This window comes from Protopterus annectens, chromosome 7.part1, assembly GCF_019279795.1.
Source record: "Protopterus annectens isolate FY-2018-M chromosome 7.part1, PAN1.0, whole genome shotgun sequence".
NCBI classification, from domain to species: Eukaryota; Metazoa; Chordata; order Ceratodontiformes; family Protopteridae; genus Protopterus; species Protopterus annectens.
Genome location: NC_056740.1, coordinates 46213560 through 46235153, shown reverse-complemented (window position 1 = coordinate 46235153; position 21594 = coordinate 46213560).

The window sequence follows — 21594 nt, the reverse complement described above, 5'->3', positions numbered from 1 at the left end:
CTATGCAGACAGACTGCATTCCAAGGTAAACTAGTATGTACACACAAACCCTGTAACACCAGTACTATACAAAGCATAACACAACTCTACTCACACTCTGTCAGTAGTTCTGGAACCTCCTACAAATATGTAGCTGGATGAGTGTGCATGTTCTCCTGTAAGAGGTATTGCTACCTGTGGTTTGTAATGCTGTCTGTGCATGGGGATGCCAGGTGTGTATAGCAGGTATATTTGTAGACTATTGCTACTGTAATAGGGGTTGTCTTTACAGACATGGTGTGTATGGGAGGTCACATCTGTTTTTAAAATGTGCACCATTGGCTACTGACAGGCATCCTAAGGACATCATAGTACAGTACCGCTGCTAGCACGTAATGCTCCTGTGGACTACAGCAGAGATAGTGGCTAATATTTGTGGACATTCAGACACACTCTGGACAGTCCAGAGGTGTACACAGAACCCCTTAGTGCAAGACATGTGGACCAAGCCTGACAATGTGGATGTTAACAGTCATGTAGATGGGTATAACACGTAATGACTGGCATACATTTGCCCCCATAAGTTATGCATTCACACAGCCCTGTCTGTCTTGACACATAATAACCATTGGTACAGATGTGCCATGGCCACATACTACCCACTAGATATTGACATACATCTGTACAGCATCTCACTGTTCTGTATGACATAATGACTGTTAAGGGGGATCTGCAGCAGTACATCTGGCAAGTATCTGGACATGATATCTCACTGGGTATGAACACTAAGCTGCTAGGCATGTAACAAAGCACTGTGCAGGCTACAGGCAGACTGGCTCAACACTGGCCTACATATCCTCTTGGGGAATGCACATGTACCTGCCTATATAGCAGGCTCTACAGACATGTCACTGCACAGAGTAAAATACATCAGTGTGAAAGTGTAACCACAGCCAATGTGAACACAGCCACATATGGTATGCTAGTGTTATATTACAGTATATGGACTATTTGTTCAACACCATTGTCATGTGTGCTACTCTCACACCAACCCTGCATATACTGGGCCACTACACAGTGTGGTCTGATGGCTATCTGTGGTACGGGACTTGTATGTGTATGGCCCTACAAACATGTAAGCTGATAGGGTAACCTACAGTGGAGCAGCATGTAACATTAGATAGAATGGGACCAAGAACAATGACATCTACCACAGTCTGTACAAAGGCCAATGCACATTTTATCAATACACACACTGTCGACATTCACCTTACGTACACATACCTCAGTACTGTACACACAACCACAGAATGTCAAGGTGATGTCATCAGATATAACCCGTACTATACATAACATGTTTGGCAGTCTGATATCTCACTGGCTTGTTATCAGTTATGATGTCACTAATTATGGTGTGCAGCAGATATGCACCTCTTACTGCATAACAAATGTACAAAGGTTGACAGAGTTGTGGCTGGAGGCACATACACAGGGCCATTATTGACATGTTGCTGTGATAACCTCATACATTTACTAATGTAACAAGGTTTGTTGCAACATATGTACTATGAGGGATATGAAGTCAGTAACCTCACAGCTGTCACCATCTACAGACTGCAATCCTCAAACTACCTTTTGCAGTCCACAGGTAGGTGCTCTGTGGATAACACATGAAACAAAAGGCACCACACACTGCCCAGTCTACAGATGACCCTACAGAAGGGGTTCCCTCATAAACATAGCACTGACATGGCAGTTATTAATACATGTAGGACAGCCATATCCACACACACCCTGTTAAACCAACATTACTCCAAATGCAGTATAGCAGCACTTACAGTCTTTAGTCAGGTCAGGCACATTTGTCTCCTGAGTGTTGCCCTGTTTTCACAGTGTATGTTGTCAGAGGTAAATCCTCAATCCATCCAAGATGCTGTTTGCCAAAGAACAGAACGAGTTCCTGCTCACAGTGAATGAAAAGGCCCATCACCAGCATAATGTTCTTAGATATTAGAGTGTGTTTGCATTCGATTGGCAATGGGAATGTTACCACAGCTGTTTCACATGCAATCAGCTAGAGGAGGGATTCAATTCATGCAGTGGCCATCAGCTGATCATGAGCATCAATTAAAATACACATGCTACTGCCTAAGCAAAGCAGGTTCATAGGTAGGTACTAGGCTATTGGCCCTAGGGCCTATACAAGCCTAGCCAAAAATGTACCCTGACTTTCGCCACCCAAGAAAATTATTTTCCTGTGCCCCTGTCAAGCAGAACCACAGAAGTGATCCCCGGGGTAAATTTCCTATTACCCATCCAATCATCAAGATTTTTCTTGAAGAGTGCTAATGAGGAGCTCTGTTTGACATATATATGTAGTCTGTTCCAGAGTATGGGAAGTCTCTGGGACAGGAATCTATCCCTCCAGCATGTTCTGTTTATTGTGGTGACAAGGTTTAGGTCCCTAGAGTGTGTAGCTCAGAGGGATTGGGATTTCTTTAAGTGGAGCATGTCCAACAGTTCTGGCTTTGACATAGCTTTGTAAGTTAGGCAGAGATCACCTCTGAGTAGGTGATATGCGACGGAATAAAGCTGGAGTTTTTTGAGATGGTCTGCGTAAGGCATCTGTTTGAGGCCAGTAATCCTCTTTGTGAGGTATTTTTGTGGCCTTTCCAGTTGTTGTAGATGTCTTGTGAGGTACATACCAAAAGGGGCGCTGTACTCTATAAGGGGTCTAATGAGTGATGAGTAGAGGGGAACAATGACCTCTTTTTTTCTGGATGAGAAACCTTTTGTGATGAGGTGTGCCATGTAGAAGGACTTCCTGACCACTTTGGTGATGTGATTATCAAAGGAGAGACTACTATCCACCTGTGTCCCAAGGTCTCTTATCACACTTTCGGTGTTAAGTAGACTACTGCCTATGTGGTAGTTCATGGGTACAGAATTTTTACCAAAGGGGATGACAATGCACTTTTTGGCATTGAGCTTGAGACCATGTCTTTAACACCAGGCATCTGTCTCAATGAGGCCCTTTTGTAGGATGTCCACATCGTTAGGAGTTATGGCTCCTAGTTTGCAGTCATCTGTGAATTTAGTTAGCCAAAGACCTTCTGTGTTAGCCTGTACTTCAGAGAAGTAGATACCAAATGTGAGAGGATCCAGGACTGAACCCTGTGGTACTACACTTGTCACTGGTCTGAAGTCTGATTTGGAGTCTGCTACTTTCACAGTGTTGGTTCTTTCAGTAAGCCATTTGGCAACCCATCTTGTGACATAGGGATTTTTACCTAGTTTAGTGAGTTTATCTATAATTCCAGAGTAGGGGATGGTGTTGAATGCCTTGGCGAGATCTAGATAGGCTGTGTGAACCACATTACCCTCATCTATGGCTTTGGTGACTACTTCAAAGAAGTCTATAAGGTTTAGGAGACATGATCTGCCTTTTACAAACCCAAAGTGTGTGGGGTCCAGGGTTTGGAGATCTCCAATGTCTTTGTTTATGAGTTCCATGATGATAGATTCCATGGCCTTGCAGACGAGGCTCATCAGGCTAATGGGGCGGTAGTTCCTGGGGTCTGTTGTGCCCCCCCTTTGTGGAGTGGGACAACCGTTGCGGTGTGCCACTCAATGGGCACAGATCCTGAGATGAGGCTATGATTGAACATGGTAGTTAGGTGGGGTGCCAGTTCATTCTTTAGTTCATGTAGAAGGCAGCCTGGGATGTTGTCAGGTCCCATGGATGCTGTGTTCTTGGCTTTGGAGAGTGAAGTTTTTACCTTTGCAGCCTTGATTACAGGAACTTTGCATTCTTCTGGTATAAAGATGGGCCCTTTAGGGGGTGAGAGGGGGGTAAAGCTAGCACTGAACCTATCTGCCCGGATGTTTGCAATATCAGTTGGTTCTGTTTATTTAGTGTCATTGTGCTGTAACTCAGAGCAGATCTGAGTGTTGCCATTGAGATTTTTGACATAGCTATAGAATGCTTTGTGGTTGTCTTTAGAATCAGTGGCAATTTTTTTTTCATAACTAGCTTTGGAGGATTTTATGAGGGATCTCAGCTTCTTACTGAGGCTGACCAGGGAGTTCCTCCAATTGTGGGATTTTACTCTTTTTTGTAACAGTTTCTTTCTTCTGTTGTAGAGTTTGTTTTTGGCAGAAGACCACCAGATTGGCTTCCTTTTTTTGGAGGATAGCATCTTGGTTCTGCTAGGGATAGCACGATCCATGCACTTGTGTAAGTGCTTATAAAGTGCATTTGTCTAGGATTCAGCAGTCATACCTCTATTGTCCATCTGCATGGGTGTCATGAAGTTTGCCAATTCTGTCTTAAGAAGCATGAAGTTGGCTTTGGAGAAATTTTTTACGGTTGTTTTCCTAATGGGGGGGTGGGAGCGGGATGTGGATGTCTAGGGTGATTAGCTTGTGGTCGGATCTGACCAACGAGGGGCTGACCTCTGGTGTGGAACACCAGTCGCCCATGTTGGTGATGACCAGGTCTAGGATATTGCTGCCTTTGGTGGGGGTGTGGATAAGTTGATCCAAAGCGTTGCAATTGATGATTTCCAGAAAATGTTGAGCAAAAGAGTTGGCACATGAGTAGTTTTCCCAGTTAATGGTAGGGTAGTTGAAATCACCCATTATTAGAGTGTTGGTTTGTACCTTAATATTTTCCAGTGTATCAAGAAAAGAGGAGTGGGAATCCTGGGGCATGGTGGGGGGTCTGTAGCAAGCTACAATCTGGACTGCGGTTTTGCCCAGAGTTAGTTGAACTTGGATAATCTCAGATGCATTATGCTGAGCAACTAGCTTGGAGGTGTAGATATCCTTAATGAATATGGACACGCCTCCACCTTTAGTGTTTCGGTCCGGGTTTGGTGGCCAAAAGGTGTGGTATATATTATAGCCTGGTAATGCAGGGGTGCTCTCTGGAGCTTTGAACCAGGTCTCTGTCACTGCACAGATGTCAATGCTCTCCATTTTAAGGAGTGCCTCAAGTGAGTGCATTTTGAGGTTTAGACTTCTTGCATTGAGTAGCATTACCCTCAGATTTTGCTTGCTTGTACCTGCTACGGTGGTGAATTTGTCATTTGAACCTTGCCTAAAAAAGGCACTATAGGGGTGGCAAGAGCCTTTGCCAGTATCCGGAATCCCAAGAGTCACAGGTGCCGGCCATCTCTGGCAAAGCAGAGTGGTCTTTCGATCATGTCATCCCAGGTAGACAGATACTGGATTCTCTTAGAATGACACCAGAAGCTTAGCCAGTTGTTCAAGTCAGTCATTTTGTCCTTGTACTGTGGTGTCATTCTGGGTGATGGCAGGATGCTACTCAGGTCTAGGGTCATACCAGCCTGGGTTACAAGATCAGAGAGCTCCTCCATGTCTCTTTTCATGTCGTCCAGGGATGTACATCTCAGGTCATTCACACCATCATGGACAATGACAGAGTCATATTTGTACTTGTGGGGGTTGTAGTGAGTGTGAATGTGATCATACGCATCATACAACAAATACACACACACACTCACACACACACACACACACACACACACACACACACACACACACACACACACACACACGCACTGACATGCCATGGGTGCATTGCTTCATGGGTGTGTAGTGGTCGACTGTGCCAGACAGCTACCCAAGGCTAGGTGATGGGTATACCTTGGAATCAGGCTACATGACAATGGTCTGCTTTGTGACTCAGGGGTGTAGTTTCTGGATTTTCCCACATAGGTGGGTATTGTATTCACCATTCATTCACCTAGGTAACTATTGTCTGTGGCCAATGCTGTGCATTGCTTGCCATGTATGTGTTCCTTAATCCATGACATGGACGGTGTCTGGGATGTGCACACCTCCCATATGCATGTACAGTGACATGTGGAACTGTACCTAAGGTATCTGTCCTATGTTGTGTACACAGATTATCATCAGATGTGCCAGTCCTGGCCTCATGTGGTGGCAACCGGTAATGGACAAGAGGTTTACCCTGCACCTACATTGATAGCATGATACCGGCATTCCCTAGTGTCAGTGGCATCTGTCTGTACAGGGCATGTTTTCAGGCATGGTATGTCCTTTGTGGGTCACATTTGATCGCATCACAGGTGTTGCAGGTGTCCAGTGGGGAACATGGGGAAGGTGCACTGTCAGCATGTACGTGCCTATTGGACAGATGGACAGGGTGCTATGCCCTCTGCTGCCCACTGCAATCACACCATGGTTACTATCAGTGGGCAATATGCAGGGTACTACCAACATAGTGGCTATTGCCTTGGCATGTGTGTGTGTGTATGAGACATGGGTTGAGAGTGTTCTCTGGGTGATACTAGGGTTGCTAACTTTGTTTTCCTGGCCTTGATGTCACATTTAGGGTATGGATTTGCACCCCAGCCTCTCGGCTATTACACATCTGTTATCCCTGTATGGTGGGCATTGTGATATACACTAGGGTCACCATATAAGAAATCTGCAAAACCCGCTCCACATTGAGCCCAGTTGTTACTCACTCACCACCACCTCCACACAGGATACAAATTACACACACACTTGTCATGTCTGGGATTAAAACTCCTACCTAACTAGTTTATTACACTACAGCACTATGCAGTTATAGGTCGCACCATGGAGATTACTGGAGTACTCCTTCCCCAAAGGTATATTTCACACTAAATGACATCAGCAGGGTTGCCAAAGTACAGCATTTGAATTGTAGTGAGTGTGGCTAGGCTAAAATGCGTTGCTCCCTACACAGACATTGAAACACACATCAAACATCCACAACCGACATGTGTGGGAATATAACCCCTACAAGAGTTCTATATCACACTACAGCATGACACTGTTATAGGATACACCACAGGGATTAGTGGAGTACTTCTTTCCCAAAGGTGTATTTCACAATGAATGACATCAGCAGGATTGCCAAAGTAAGGCAATTGAATTGTAGTGAATGTGGCTAGGCTAAAATGCATTGCTCCCTACACAGACATTGAAACACACACAAAACATCCACAATAGAACCCCTACCAGAGTTCTATATCACACGGCAGCATAGCGCTGTTGTAAGACGCACCACAGGGATTACTGGAGTACTTCTTCCCCAAAGGTGTATTTCACAATGAAGACATCAGCAGAATTGCCAAAGTAGGCCATTTGATGTGTAGTAAGTGTGGCTAGGCTAAAATGCATTGCTCCCTACACAGACATTGAAACACACACAAAACATCCACAACCAAAATGTGTGGGTATAGAACCCCTACCAGAGCTCTATATCACACTACAGCATGATGCTGTTACAGGATGCACCACGGGGATTACTGGAATACTTCTTCCCCAAAGGTGTATTTCACAGTGAATGATATCAGCAGGATTGCCAAAGTCGGGCATTTGAAGTGTAGTGAGTGTGGCTAGGCTAAAATGCATTGCTCTCTACACAGACAGACACACACACACACACACACACACACACACACACACACACACACACACACACACACACACACACACACACACACACACACACACACACACACACACACACACACACACACACACACACACACACACACACACACGCACACACACACACACACACACACACACACACACATACACACAGTTGCCATGTCTGGAATTAGAACTCCTACCTACCTAGTTCATCATACTACAGCAGTACGCAGTTATAGGACTGGACTACAGCTTTCCAAAAGTGTATTTCACAGTGCATGACATCAGCAGCCTTGACAAAGTAGGGCATTTGGATTCTAGTGAGTGTGACTAGCCTAAAAAGCATTGCTCTCTACAGAGACGGTGACACAGACACACACACACACACACACACACACACACACACACACACACACACACGTGCGCAGTTGCCATGTCTGGGATTAGAACTCCTGCCTAACTAGTTTATTACACTGCAGTATGCAGTTATAGGGCACACCATGGAGATTACTGGGCTACAGCTTTCCAAAAGGTGTATTTGACAGTTTATGACATCAGCAGTCTTGATAAAGTAGGGCACTGACTAGCCTAAAAGCATTACTCTCTACACAGACACACACACACACACACACACACACACACACACACACACACACACACACACACACACACACACACACAGTTGCCATGTCTGGGATTAGAACTCCTACCTATCTAGTTTATCACACTATAGCAGTACGCAGTTATAGGAAGCGCCATGGAGATTACTGGCCTACACCTTTCACAATGGTGTATTTCAAAGTGGATGACCTCAGCAGGCGTGTCATAGTATAGCTATGGGGAGGGCAGTGTGTGTGCATGGGCCATAACCCATTCACCTACAGGTTGACACACCACATGTGGGCACATGTAGGGTTATATTCCACAGGTACGTGTATACAGCTGCTAGATGACTACTTCCTTGTACAGTCATGTTGCACAGCTAGCACTTGCACCACATAGTCCGTAATGCTGACAGATACCAGTAGCTAAGGTCTACAGTGAGTGACATCTGATCCTCATGTGGTTGTAGCCATTTGCCTGTGTGCCAGGTGGGACAAGCCTCATTATGGATGGGCCCTTGTGACAGTCACTCTCTTCCACACATCTGTGTATGTCTACTTTTGGCAGATTATAGTGTGTTGTCCTTGGGTATATGCCTATATTCCTACCCAGTGTGTGTGCAAGACATGAGTGCTGCATACTGAGGAGTGTCTGAACTAACATCTGCAACTGCCAGATATGTCTGGTCCACTGTTGTTTTCAGACATGGCCTTCATTTGTTTAAGTGTTTGCGCATGCCCAGTATGACCTTTCGTTATGTTGTTGGCTGACATTGCCTTCATTTCTCTAAGTGTGTGAGCATGCCCTGTATGCCCTTCTGTAGTGAATGTGTGGATCGATTCCAGGTAGTTTGTACTGCAGTGCTGACCTTTGTGTTGTACACCTACAGGTAGCATACTATTTCTGCAGGGTATCTGTTGATCATTTGGCAATATGGGGACAAACTGAGCAGGGGATAGTGTGTACTGTAGGTGATTGTGTCTGTGCTGCTTCAGCTGCATGGTACTGCTGTTAGCAGAGATATTCAGACATGTGTACTGTTATACACAGTGATGCTTTCTGTCCTCATGTACTGTCAGGTGGACATTCTTGCTCACAGTGATGACTTGGGGGACAAGAGTGACTGCAGCTGTGTCTGGTATTGTGGGCAGACAAATACGTATTCATGGCAAGTTATGCCATTCTGGGGGGGGGGAGCTGCAGACACTTGGTGCTGGGTTTATGTATCCAGTTCAGCACCTTGGTACAGTGCTGGCAGAGGATCCCATACTTGCCCACCCATCAACATGGCAGTATGGCCTTATCTTGCTGTGTCAATGCCTCACAGCTGTACAGATTTGCACAGGTTAGCCAGAGGCAGGGGCCATGGGTCAGGACATTTACCCTGTTGTGGTGTACAGGCAGGTGTGTAGCCACCCATTTATGTGTTTGCAGCCAGAGATAGTGTGTGCACACAGCTTGGTGTTGGACCCTGCACATAACATGCTGCCCATGCTCCCACACCTCCCTCTGTTATTCTAACCTCTTCCATACATTATGCATACATTCTATGATACTTTCCCTAAGGGTTTCACCACATCACAGGTGTGTATAAGTGTTGGCCCACAGTTCATGCAGTTGGACATGGTGGACATGTTGCTGTGGTTTGTCCACATGCCCTTGCATATGGCTTATGTGGAGTGTGTTATGTTGCTATTTGGGTGTCCATGACATAACATGCATTGGCAGTACGTGTGAGACACGGGCTTTTGGCAAACGCCTGTGGGGCATTAGGTGTTGGTGCAGGCCAAATGTGGCAGGCTGTTGCATTCTGTCAGTCCTACAGTCCCAGATCACCATACAGTATATTCCTCTGGGGTGACAGGGTAGGTGTGATAGTTGTTCATGCCAATACCTTCTAACAGTCTTGATCAGTTGATGTGGATGCTGGCAGAGTGCTACCTACAGCTAGGAGACACTTGCATGGGACACCTGCACTGCATGCTGCAGTCTTCTGCTATTGCCATATACAGGTGGGGTCTTACTGTACCCATTCCCCACAGCAGGGATATTACCGGAGAGGTGCCTGTGGGTGGAGTTTTTTGGTGGCTGGGTGCATGTGTGCTATGGACACTACTTGCATCTGACACATAGATATGCATGGGGCATTACATTTATGCTGGCATGTGCAGGTACACCAGCTGATCCCCAATACATCAGTCCTACCTCCTTTGTGATCTGCAGGTGTTCAGGCAGACATCACTGGTATCCCACTACTACAGGTCCAGTTGCTGTGACGCATACTTATATGTACACATCCAAGGGTGTCTCCATTTCACAGTGACACAATATATACTGTATGTCTGGGGTACTTTCCCTGTGTACTGCTTGTATATCTAGCCCAACAGCTATGCCATGTCAGTCTTTCAGATGGTGACACATATTACCACCATACATTTACAATGGCTTACTGCTAGCATGTGTTATACTGGTGGGGGATTGTCTTTGGTACTGCAGTCGTGAGGGCTTGCACCTGTTATCAGCAGTAGTGGCCAATGGCCACCAGGTCTTACCTCAACATGCATACATACTGACCACTCTCACACATTATGAAACATACACCATCCTAACACATACATATCTGCATATTGTGCAAATGCTACAACCTATCCTTCTACCTTGGCCACCTCTGGGCATCTGTGCTCCACTCGTATTATACATACTCATACATGTTACTACATTTCTACAAAGTATTTGGAGGAACACACCTGAGTGTCACTACAGTTCTACACTGGACTGGGAGGCACACCTGACTGTTACTATATGTCTACATAGGTGTGGGGGGGCACACCTGATTGTTACTACATTTCTACACCAGATTGGGGGGCACACCTGACTGCTTCTACATGTCTACAAAGGATTGGGGGGGCACACCTGACTGTTTCTACATTTCTACACATGATTGGGGGCACACCTTACTGTTTCTACATATCTACATAGGATGGGGGCACACCTGGCACTTGCACACATTTGCTATGATTGTGCTGGTATGTGAGGTACTCCATTTCATTCTGTATTATAACCTATTCTACTGACTAGAGGCATATCAGTGTACTACAGGTCTTAGCTTTGGTTGTCCTACATATTAGTGTCTGACTTCCTACCCTTCAGAACTAACATCCCACTGCCTGACCTGCTGTAGTCTGTCTGTGTAGGCCTGGGGGGGAGGTTACCCATAGGCATCACTCAGAGGCCATAGCACAGACTCTGTTTGGGTTTGTCTACACCTGTCCTGCTGGCTGAGACTGTTGTTGGGTATGTGAACCTCTCTGACTGGCATGTGTGAGTCATATGGACACGCATGTCACCCAGCACATTTCCTGCAGTGTGTTTTTTCACCCTGTGTAGTACTGGCTACTATGGTGACTCCAGTATGTGTTACAGATGTCATGGTGCCACTATGGGTGTCTATTATCTGCTGTCATAACATTCAGCCACCCAATTCTCTTGCATGCTCACATCCATACCATAGATACAGGTAACGTCACATTCTACTCCATTTGGCAATTGGTAGGTTGATTGACTTACCCTGTGGATATGCCAGGACTGAGGATGGTGCTGGAGGGCTGCCTATGTCGGATGCACATAGTAAACTCCCTATACATGTTAGAGCACAGGGAGTGTCATGTTTGGCATCCCTTTTACTGTATGTGCGAGTCAGAGAGAGGTGTCATTCCCTGGATCCCTACTGTGTCAGTGTATGTGCTATGCATTGCCTCTTTGCCAAGGCATACTGGGCACATCTCTATCTGCCTACTGGGGCAGGCTCAGTTTGTTCCTCATCTGAGTCACTCTGTGCTTGTGCAGGCCTTGGCATTGGTTGGGGATGTGTGGCCCTGCCCCATGCTGTTCCTGCTGCAGCTGTTTCCACAGGATCATATTGTGTAGCATGGCACATACCATAACATTTTGAGTACATGTAGCTGGTGAGTACTTCAAAGCTCCACTGGATGTATCCAGGCACCGGAACCGTGACTTGAGCATCCCAAACACATGATCTATTATATGTCTGGTCTGTGTGTGTGCCTCATTATGGCGTTCTTATTCAGGTGTGTGTGCATTTCTGATGGGTGTCATCAGCCATGGCTCCAGTGTGTAACCAGCATCCCCCACTAGGTGACTGTAGGGGATGTCCCCATTGGCAAATCTCTGGTACAGCTGCATCAGATGCCAGATGTGGGAATCGTGATAGCTTCCAGGGCAGGCTGCACACACATTCATTATAATGCCCTGGGCATCACACACGACCTGACAGTTGATAGAGGGGAGGCCTCTGCAGCTGATGTAGGCCCTACCCTGATCACCGGGTGGTGCTTTGATGCATATGTGCATGCAGTCTATAGCACTCACTACCTCAGGGTATTTTGCTATTTGGTGGAAGAGATGCATATTTATGGCCAACACCTCATGGGTTTTGAGGAAATATACGTGCTTACTGGCATGTGCTGACATGGCATCCAGGAACTGGTAGACTACTCTGGATGCTGATGCCCGTGAGATCCCCATGATATCCCCAGTTAAGCTTTGGGAAGTACCTGTGTCTAGTATTCCTAGGCCTACACATACCTTGGTATCCACTGAGATGGGTTCCCCTCGGTCATTTCGGTGTGTTAGGCGTGGCCGGCACAGCTCAACAATTTGCTGTAGGAGGTCCATGTCCACCTTATAGCGCTCCACTATCTCCAGCTCATGTAGCCATTGGTAGGTTACCCTGGGTTTGTATACTCTTCTCTGTCTCCTCACTGTGGGTTGATCAGCAGCATTCACATCTGCACCACCCTCAGCCTCTTGCTCATGTTGTTCTAACGTGCCTGCTGCAGCCCCTATCATTTTGTAGTTTTGTTTGTTAAAGTTCCTCGCTTGTATACACTGGTGGTGTAGAGTATGGGAAAACCAGGAGGGGGGAGGTGTTTGCATAGTTTATCATAGTGTTCTGGGCTGGGATGGTCTGCTGCCTGTGTAATTGGCTGATTCTGATACATTTTACCTGCCAGCTATGCTAGTTCTCCTAGATTACCTTCCTACTACTGTTTGTCCTTCCCATTGCCTTGCTGTTTAAGGCCGGGGGCACACAACACAAACAGAGTGCTCAAATGTGCACAGAGCTGCTATTTCCTGCTTTAACTTTTTTTTTTCCTTTAAAACCCGGTTGTGTGGTGCGCACACCTGCTTAGGCAATGTAAAGAGTGCTAGGCAGACTCATACACACCCCTTTGCTTAGCTGTGCTTAGCTAGGAGCAAACCTGAGCCACAGGGCTCCAGTCCGCTTACAGTATGCCTGACACTCCCCCGCCCATGATGTCAGCTAACTCATAGGCTTGCACCAAGCTATTCCTAATCTTACACTGCTGGGACTTGACTAGCATGCTGGGGAAAACTGGGATTCACTATCCTTCCCCTCATTTGCATAGGATTGCCTGCTAATGCATAGTTACATATCTCACACTGAGCCTGCCCCCTTAGCAACCACTATTCATTGGCCATGTTGTCTTATGCTTACCACTAACTTTCATGGCAGGATAGTGATTTTAGTTAGAATGCTTATTTTAGGTTTATTTTATTATTTTCCCCCCGATCCCATTTGCACACCACTGCCCTACGCTTAAACAGCTAAGATCGGCTAAAAAAACTAAAAGTTGATTTTTTTTATTTTGTAAGTTGTTTGCAATGCCGGGTACATTTCTGCAGATTACACTAGTCCTGCATGGCTGGTTTCAAGATTCCTGGATCGCAATTTCACCTCATTTGAATGGATTTCTCCTGCAAATGGGGTGATTTGCATACAGGGGCTTAGTCCATGCAGGACTAGTGCAGGAGCACTCGTGCACGCCCTGCAGGCTGTTCCTAGATCTCACAGCAGACATATTGCCTGCTACAGCTCCTGCACTAATCCTGCATGCTGTGCAAGGCATGCAGAACCCGGGGAACAGTCTTCTGCTGAAGCATTGTGGTTATCATCCAGAGATGGTTTTAGTGCATCACAGCAGATACAGAGTTATTGTTTGTCTTTTCGGCTAACCCTGAAATAATAGTTCCAGCAGACTGGACTTTAAATAGACAATGACTCATCATGTGCATGGTGACAGAAATTAGGAGTTTATCCAGAAATTTTGATTTTATACTCACAGTCCTGTATTGTTACTTCCTCGACTTGTTTTGCATTTAAAAATATATATATATTTCATCAAAGTTTGTCCCCATGTTCTTAAGAAATGTTTGCATAGTTGTTTTCAAATGACTATTCCTGTCTTTGGACAAGCTATATTCAGACTACGTGGCACATTTTTGTTTAAACAGCTGTAGAAATATCCTGGCCTGGAAGCCATAATGATTCTGAGAGGTATTTTGAAAAAAAAAAGAAAGAAAGAAAGTGTACACATTTGAGAACAAAGATGACAACAGCCTTGATGCCAGACTTTACTAGTTATAGTCATGTGTTATCTTTGGTATCACCATTATATTATTCTCTGAAATGATCAGCTTATCAAACTTTGTGATATATTCCTAGCTTAGGGGCATACCTGTCACCTGCTTTGCTGAATAATTCTGAACAAAGCCAAAAAATAATGAGTGAGGAAGGTCTGAAAATAGAGACAATTTTAAATATTGCTCTTATTAACTTTGAAATTTGTTACAATAACAGGTTTTGCATTAGTATATATTTTCTGTGGGATATGAAGTCTGAAATTCAGATTATCTGCTGTTATTTATTATTATTTACTGACATCAATCTTCATGTTGTTATGCCACAATTCTATTAGAGTGGGAAGGGTTACACAATTATGTATGCAAACGTTATATTAATCAGCATACAGATTTCTGGTTAATCATACCTACTTTTCATGGGCCTTTGTCCAGATGTTTGATGTTTCCAGGTTGAGAGGTATGGTAATCACACTGTAACATCAACTGGATGTATTTGGAGAGACGCTGCTATACCTGTATGTGACATTACGATCAATAGAGGCTAGTTGACTGGTGTGCATGGCATATATATATGCCACAATCCACACTGCCACAAATGTTACCCATGCCATTAATGTTGCCAAATGTATGTACTGTGTGCATTGCTTGAACAGGTATCACACATACATCTGGTGTAACAACTTGATGGGGTTTCTACCCCATCAGACTGTATTGTTTATACCACAAAAAGAATACCTAGGTATGGCCATTAAGATGTGTGACAGCTTACTGTGCAAAGGTGGTACACTTCAGTTACACATCCCTGGAATATGAAGAAAGGTGCATTGTACGCAGATATTGGTATGATGAAGGCTGTGAACTATGGAGGTATTATGGCCTGTGATGTGGATGTCCTTCACAAACTTAGTAGTTGTGTTAACATACAAGGGAGTAGTCAGTACTGTGGCCACATGCTGGTGGATGATCCACATACCATCTGCCCCAGGACACAGATCACATACCTATTGTTCTGATTATAGGGTGTGATGTCTACATTATACTATGGTTGTGTGTTTGCTTTCCTGATGTAACAAATCCCCCCATCTTTTTCTTTTTGTTGTCATGGCTGTGGCAGCAATCTTTGGCATGCATTGATAATCTCTGTATTATACTAATATCACAGTTAAAGTCAATGATTGCCCATACTCTGTAGTCCTTCAGATAGCTGTTTGAACACAGGAAGTGCATGTCATTTGTGATGTCTGTGACTTAAATAATGGAAAGGAAAGGGCCTAGCAGACAACCCTGATGTACAGACCTGATCACCGGACCTGAGATAAAGTTCACTTCACACATGTCAACATATTTCAGTGCCATGTATGTGATACAGTGCTCCCCCCACTTGATGATATAGGTGTTTATGGCCACATCTGACAGTGCTGAGTGAATACCTCAGTGTGGATTTGTGTCAAATGTTTTGGGCTTGTCAAGTTCAAGAAGATGATAATGTCATAATCCATGCCCTAGATGAACTCTATGAGGACATCTAACAGACATGATGTAGCATTAACAGTTCACACAGGTCTGTTGCACGCAGCCAGGATATTACTTATGTTCATTTAGTAAAAGGTCCACAATGACATGTTGGTCTACCTTACAGATGAGGAGAGTCAAGATGTGTCTATACATGCATGCACCGGGTGCTGTGCCCCCCCCCCAACTCAGATGGATGCATGCTGATGTACACCCTTCTACAGGAACATAGTCTATGAGGAGGGTGTATTGAAGTGTGTATTCAACTGTTTCAGGAAGGTGTATGTGCTGAGTCATGTGATATGGGATCTGTGATGTTGTCATAGCCCATTTATTCTGAGTGATAGGCCTGGATGAATGTAAGACAGTGCATATTGGCTATCCTAATGTGACCCAGTGTTTGAACACAATCCTATGCAGCTATCGTTAAGAAACTCTCCCAGCTGTGGATTAACCATTACGTCAGTAGATGCGTAACCGATTGCATCACTGACACAATACATATGGTGGAAGTTGGTGAATCAACCTGTACCAGTAGAGCTGTCACCACTGGCATACCCCAGGGATCTGTGCTTGGCCCTTTACTGTTTGAAATCTATTTCTTGACAGCTCAAGCTAAAGTATATGGCCTTTGGCTTACCGCATTTCCTGATTCTGGTATTCTGGGTGCAATCACTGAATCCACCTATGATGATAACATACTACAGTAAGGGCTAACATAGACAAATGATTGGTGACAAAGCCACACAGTCTAAAAATAAATGCAAAAATGTTACTTGAAACAATTCAAAAATATAAATTTGAAACAAACAAGTAAGACCGACTGACCCAAAATAACATTTAATGAACTCTAGCGCCTTGGCACATACCTTCAAGGAGTTATATAAAGGTCACTCTAAAATTCACATTCCTTTTACAGGGAAAAGTTAAAAGCAATTCATCAATAATACAATCTTTATATAAGTTAATTATGCAATAAGCTCAGTTTAAAATAATTACATCGGACATTTCCAATTATATTCTGAACTCAGACCACTCAGTACTAAAGTGTCGTATTTTAAAATATCTCTAATTTCTTTATACAATAATTTCTGCTTAAGTAAATTATAATGCCCAAATCTGACCTTTGTTTGTTCTAAGGCAGTGCCCTGTAATAAGGAAACATCACTACAACGATACTGCTTAAAATGCATGGCAGTTTGACTTTCTATTTTTTGTCTCTTTATCTCTCTAATGTGTTCTTGTAATCTACATTTAAAAGCCCTCTTGCTTTCAACTATATAGAACAAATTACATGGACATTTGAGAGAATACACGATACTCTTTGTATTATATGTAAACGGCTTATTAGGATAAAATGTAAGACTGTTAATTCTATCAAATATCCTAACTATATGTTTGCAACTGCAGCACAAGGGGAGGCACCCCTACTAAAATTATTCATATATATATACATTTTGTTAGAAGAAGAAACATAGCAACTATGAACTAACATACCTCCTAAATTACATCCTTGTTTATAAGAAATCAAGGGTATATTACTTATTAACCCAGAAAAATCTTTTTGCTTTATTAAAATTGCCAGTAGTATTTTAATAACTTAATCATTCCATCTGAAAAAAATATTGCATGCCATTACAAAATAAATGTGTTTCTTATGTTTCTTATGCTTATTCGCCATGTTTTTCTTATTGTTGTCTCTAACCTCTAAACTTCTATTCTCATATTTAATTTTATCTCCCTCAATGACTTCATTAAAAGAATCCATCACCACTTGTTTATCATAGCCTCTCCTAATGAACATAACAATAGTGCTATTGGCCTCATTATAAAAATCTGATTCATCATTACAAAGTCTATGAAGGTATAATAATTCACCATAAGGTAACACAGAGATCAAATGTGGAGGATGACAACTACAAACTTCTATAGATTTCCTGTATATACTAATCTTTATTTCTATATGTCTTTACACGTACTGAGGCACTTAGTTCATTAATCTTTATTTTGAGTCAGTTGGTCTTAGTCATTTGTTTCAAATGCAAAAATGTGTCTTTATTTTGTCCTTCTTCAAAGTGGAATTTCCTGGTAATTACAAAATTCACAACAGTCCTGCTATGCTGAAACCCAGTGATGCAAGCACCGGGAACACACATAGATAGCAATCTGAACTTCGACCACCAAGTACCCACACTGGTATAGAAAGCCTATGCTGTGCACATCATAAATCATGCGATTGTATTCATATCTGAGGATTACATTGCAGCACTGTATTGAAACCTCATCAGAACACCAATAGATTATAATGCTCTCTATTGCATGTACCTCTCCAGGCACATGCAACAGATGGACAGACTCCAGGGGTTTCTCACCAAGAAAACACAGAGCATACAAACCATGCCATGATGTATGTGGATAGACTGAAAGCCATGTCACTGTAATCTGGATCATATAGACTAAGTTGACTTCTGCCTGGCCTCCAGGCCAGTCTCTGACCCTGCCCTGGTGGGAATAGTGCACATCCATAAATCAGATATAGCTGATGACAACAGCAGTGTCTGGTGAGAAGAATATGGTAATAGCAGTGTCCCACATACATGCTGGTGTAAAAGGCTCTCTGTAATGTCAAGCAAGAGTACACACACACACACACACACACACACACACACACACACACACACACACACACACACACACACACACACACACACACACACCAGTTGATTACAGTGAGAGCAGAACATCTACCTTTTTAAGTACACAGACCACAGAACTCAGTATTTAAGGCAAGCGCCATGCTCAAGTCTGACTGAGAGTGTCTTGGACAACACTTTATAACTGATGCCATCAGCAGTGTCTGGTAAGGAGAATATAGTAATAAAAGTGTCCCACATGCTGGTGTAAAAGGCTCTTTCTAATGTCAAGCAAGTGCACAAACATACACACGCACACGCAAACACTCACACACACACACACACACACACACACACACACACACACACACACACACACACACACACCAGTTGATTGCAACGAGAACAGGGACATGGAACAACAGTAAAAATGTCTGGAATGTCCTGTATTAGAACCCAGGACCATTTGTATGGCATTCCTACATTTAAAACTGTTTCCACAAGAATAGTGAACTAGCACTTGTCTATTTTATAGTTCATTGCTCTAAAATGCTGTGTCACAACAGGAAAACTAAGTTGTAAACCCTGTACTAAAACCCAGGACCATCTGTAGTCCAGCTCTATACTTAACACCTGCTGCCACAGGACTAGTGACATGGAATTTCCATAAAGTCCTATTCATTTATAAGTTCTCTGTGTCAACCACAGCACAATAAATAAATAAATAAATAAAAATAAAAAATACATTTACTAAATTTATGAAAGTTGTTACAAATCAAACTGTGCCTGGCAAGTGAATTATTGTGATCTTTGTTTTTAATAGCACATACATGTTCAGCAATCCTACAACTCAGCCTTCTACTTGTTTTACCAACATAGAAGCTGCTACAGCTGACACAGCCGGCCAGGCATACTAACCCCTCAGTACTACAACTAAATTTATCTTTAGAAGTAAATGTAAAACAAATTTCGTACATTTAGTTTTTTCGTGTTGGAAAAAGTAGACTGTAGAACATTTGTCGATGAATTTAATCATTATCTTGAATTTATAGAGCTTAAATGGCAAGTGTTTCTACATGCTGATGTGACACAAGGGCTAAATGGAACTATTTCATTGAAAAGTTTCTTGAGATTTAAGTGTATCTAGAACATACATTCAACATTGGTAAATGTACTTTTTTATTTTTATTTTTAATATTTTTGTCATTATTTTTTTCTTAAAGTTCATGTACTTATGATTTTGATGTTTGATTGCTAATTATAATAATTGTTCTTACTATGATGTTATTGGTTGATTTTGTGATGTCATGGTTTTATTTGATTAGAAGGAGTGTTGCCAATGTGTATTTTATTCTGATGAAGTTCTATATGTAAATAGAATGAAAGTGCTTAATCTACTTTCATGGTGTTGTGTGATTATTTCATGCTCCAGATACATTTGGTTTATTTATTTCTTCAGTTTTTTTGGTTGTACCTTATTCCGCTTGTTTTTTATTAAAATGTGACATTTGCCTGTTCTTTTGGAGGTGAGGCAGCAAAGCTGCATTTCTGTTTTGACACAAACAAGGATATGTTGCTATTGTTACTCTCCCTTTTTTGCATCCAGACATGCTTTGTGTGTGAATGTAATATGTTACAAGTACAGAATTCCTCTTGCTCATATTTCAAATATCTAGACTGTTTAATATTTCTCCAGTGGGTAATACTGAAATGCTACCTTTTTTGTTTGATCTGGGAACAGGTATTTTTTGGTTATGCCATACTTATGTGTATTATCCTTCTGTTCAGTTTTAGGACACCTAGGACCATGGCACCCAGGTGTCTCAATCCCTGAAAAACCCTCTTCAGTGACCCTGAGAATCAGGTCATTGTGGAAGCTTTTAGGCAACATGGTGCCTTTCTGCTTGACAGGAAACATGGAAATATGGCAGACAGAATGCAAATTTGGCAGCAGATAATTGTAGATGTAAATGCAGTAGGTAGCCACAGCAAGACATATGATCAGGTGCACCATAGGGCCACTGACATGATCTCATCTACATGGAGGAGAGCAGCTGCCGTGGCCCGTGATCGGATGGGTACTGCGGGAGTTGCTACAGACCCATCAATAACAGCAAATGAAGCAAGCAGATCCAGATAGCTCCCAGGAACAGCATATTCTTGACATTGATGCTACTGTTTCAGGGACAGCAAGTATGTCCCAGGAGGTGGTTTCAGTTAGCCATATGTATCTTATTTATTTATTTAATTGACATCTGTTATTCTTGTACAGTAAAATATTTACATCAATACATTAGTCCTGATTAACAAGAAATTGGTTGGGAGATTGTAGATTGCTACAGTTAACTACACATTCTGATTGATTACACATGGGGTTAGGTTAGACTTGTCATCCAAGTTGTTGTTGAAAGCATAGTTAATAGACATATAAAGGGGAAAATGTTTTACCACCTGTGTTACTGTTAATTGTGATGATGTTGTCCTTAACTTTTATAGGTTCATAGATTCATAGGTAGGTACTAAGCTATCAGCCCAAGGGCCTACGTAAGCCTAGTCAGCAAGGTATCAAGCTTACGCGACCCAATAAAGTTATTTTCCTGTGCCACTGTCCAGCAGAGACACAGAAGTGATCCCCGGGGTGTATTTCCTATTTCCCATCCACTCATCAAGATTTTTCTTGAAGAGTGCTAATGAAGAACTTTGCTTGACATAGATGGGTAGCTTGTTCCAGAGTATAGGAAGTCTCTGGGCCCAGAATCTATCCCTCCAGCATGTCCTGTTTATTGGGGTGACAAGGTATAGGTCCCTAGAGCGTGTAGCTTGGAGGGATTGGGATTTCTTTAGGTGTAGCATGTCCAACAGCTCTGGGTTTGACATAGCTTTATATGTCAGGCAGAGATCACCTCGGAGTAGGCGATATGCTACGGAGTAAAGCTGGAGTTTT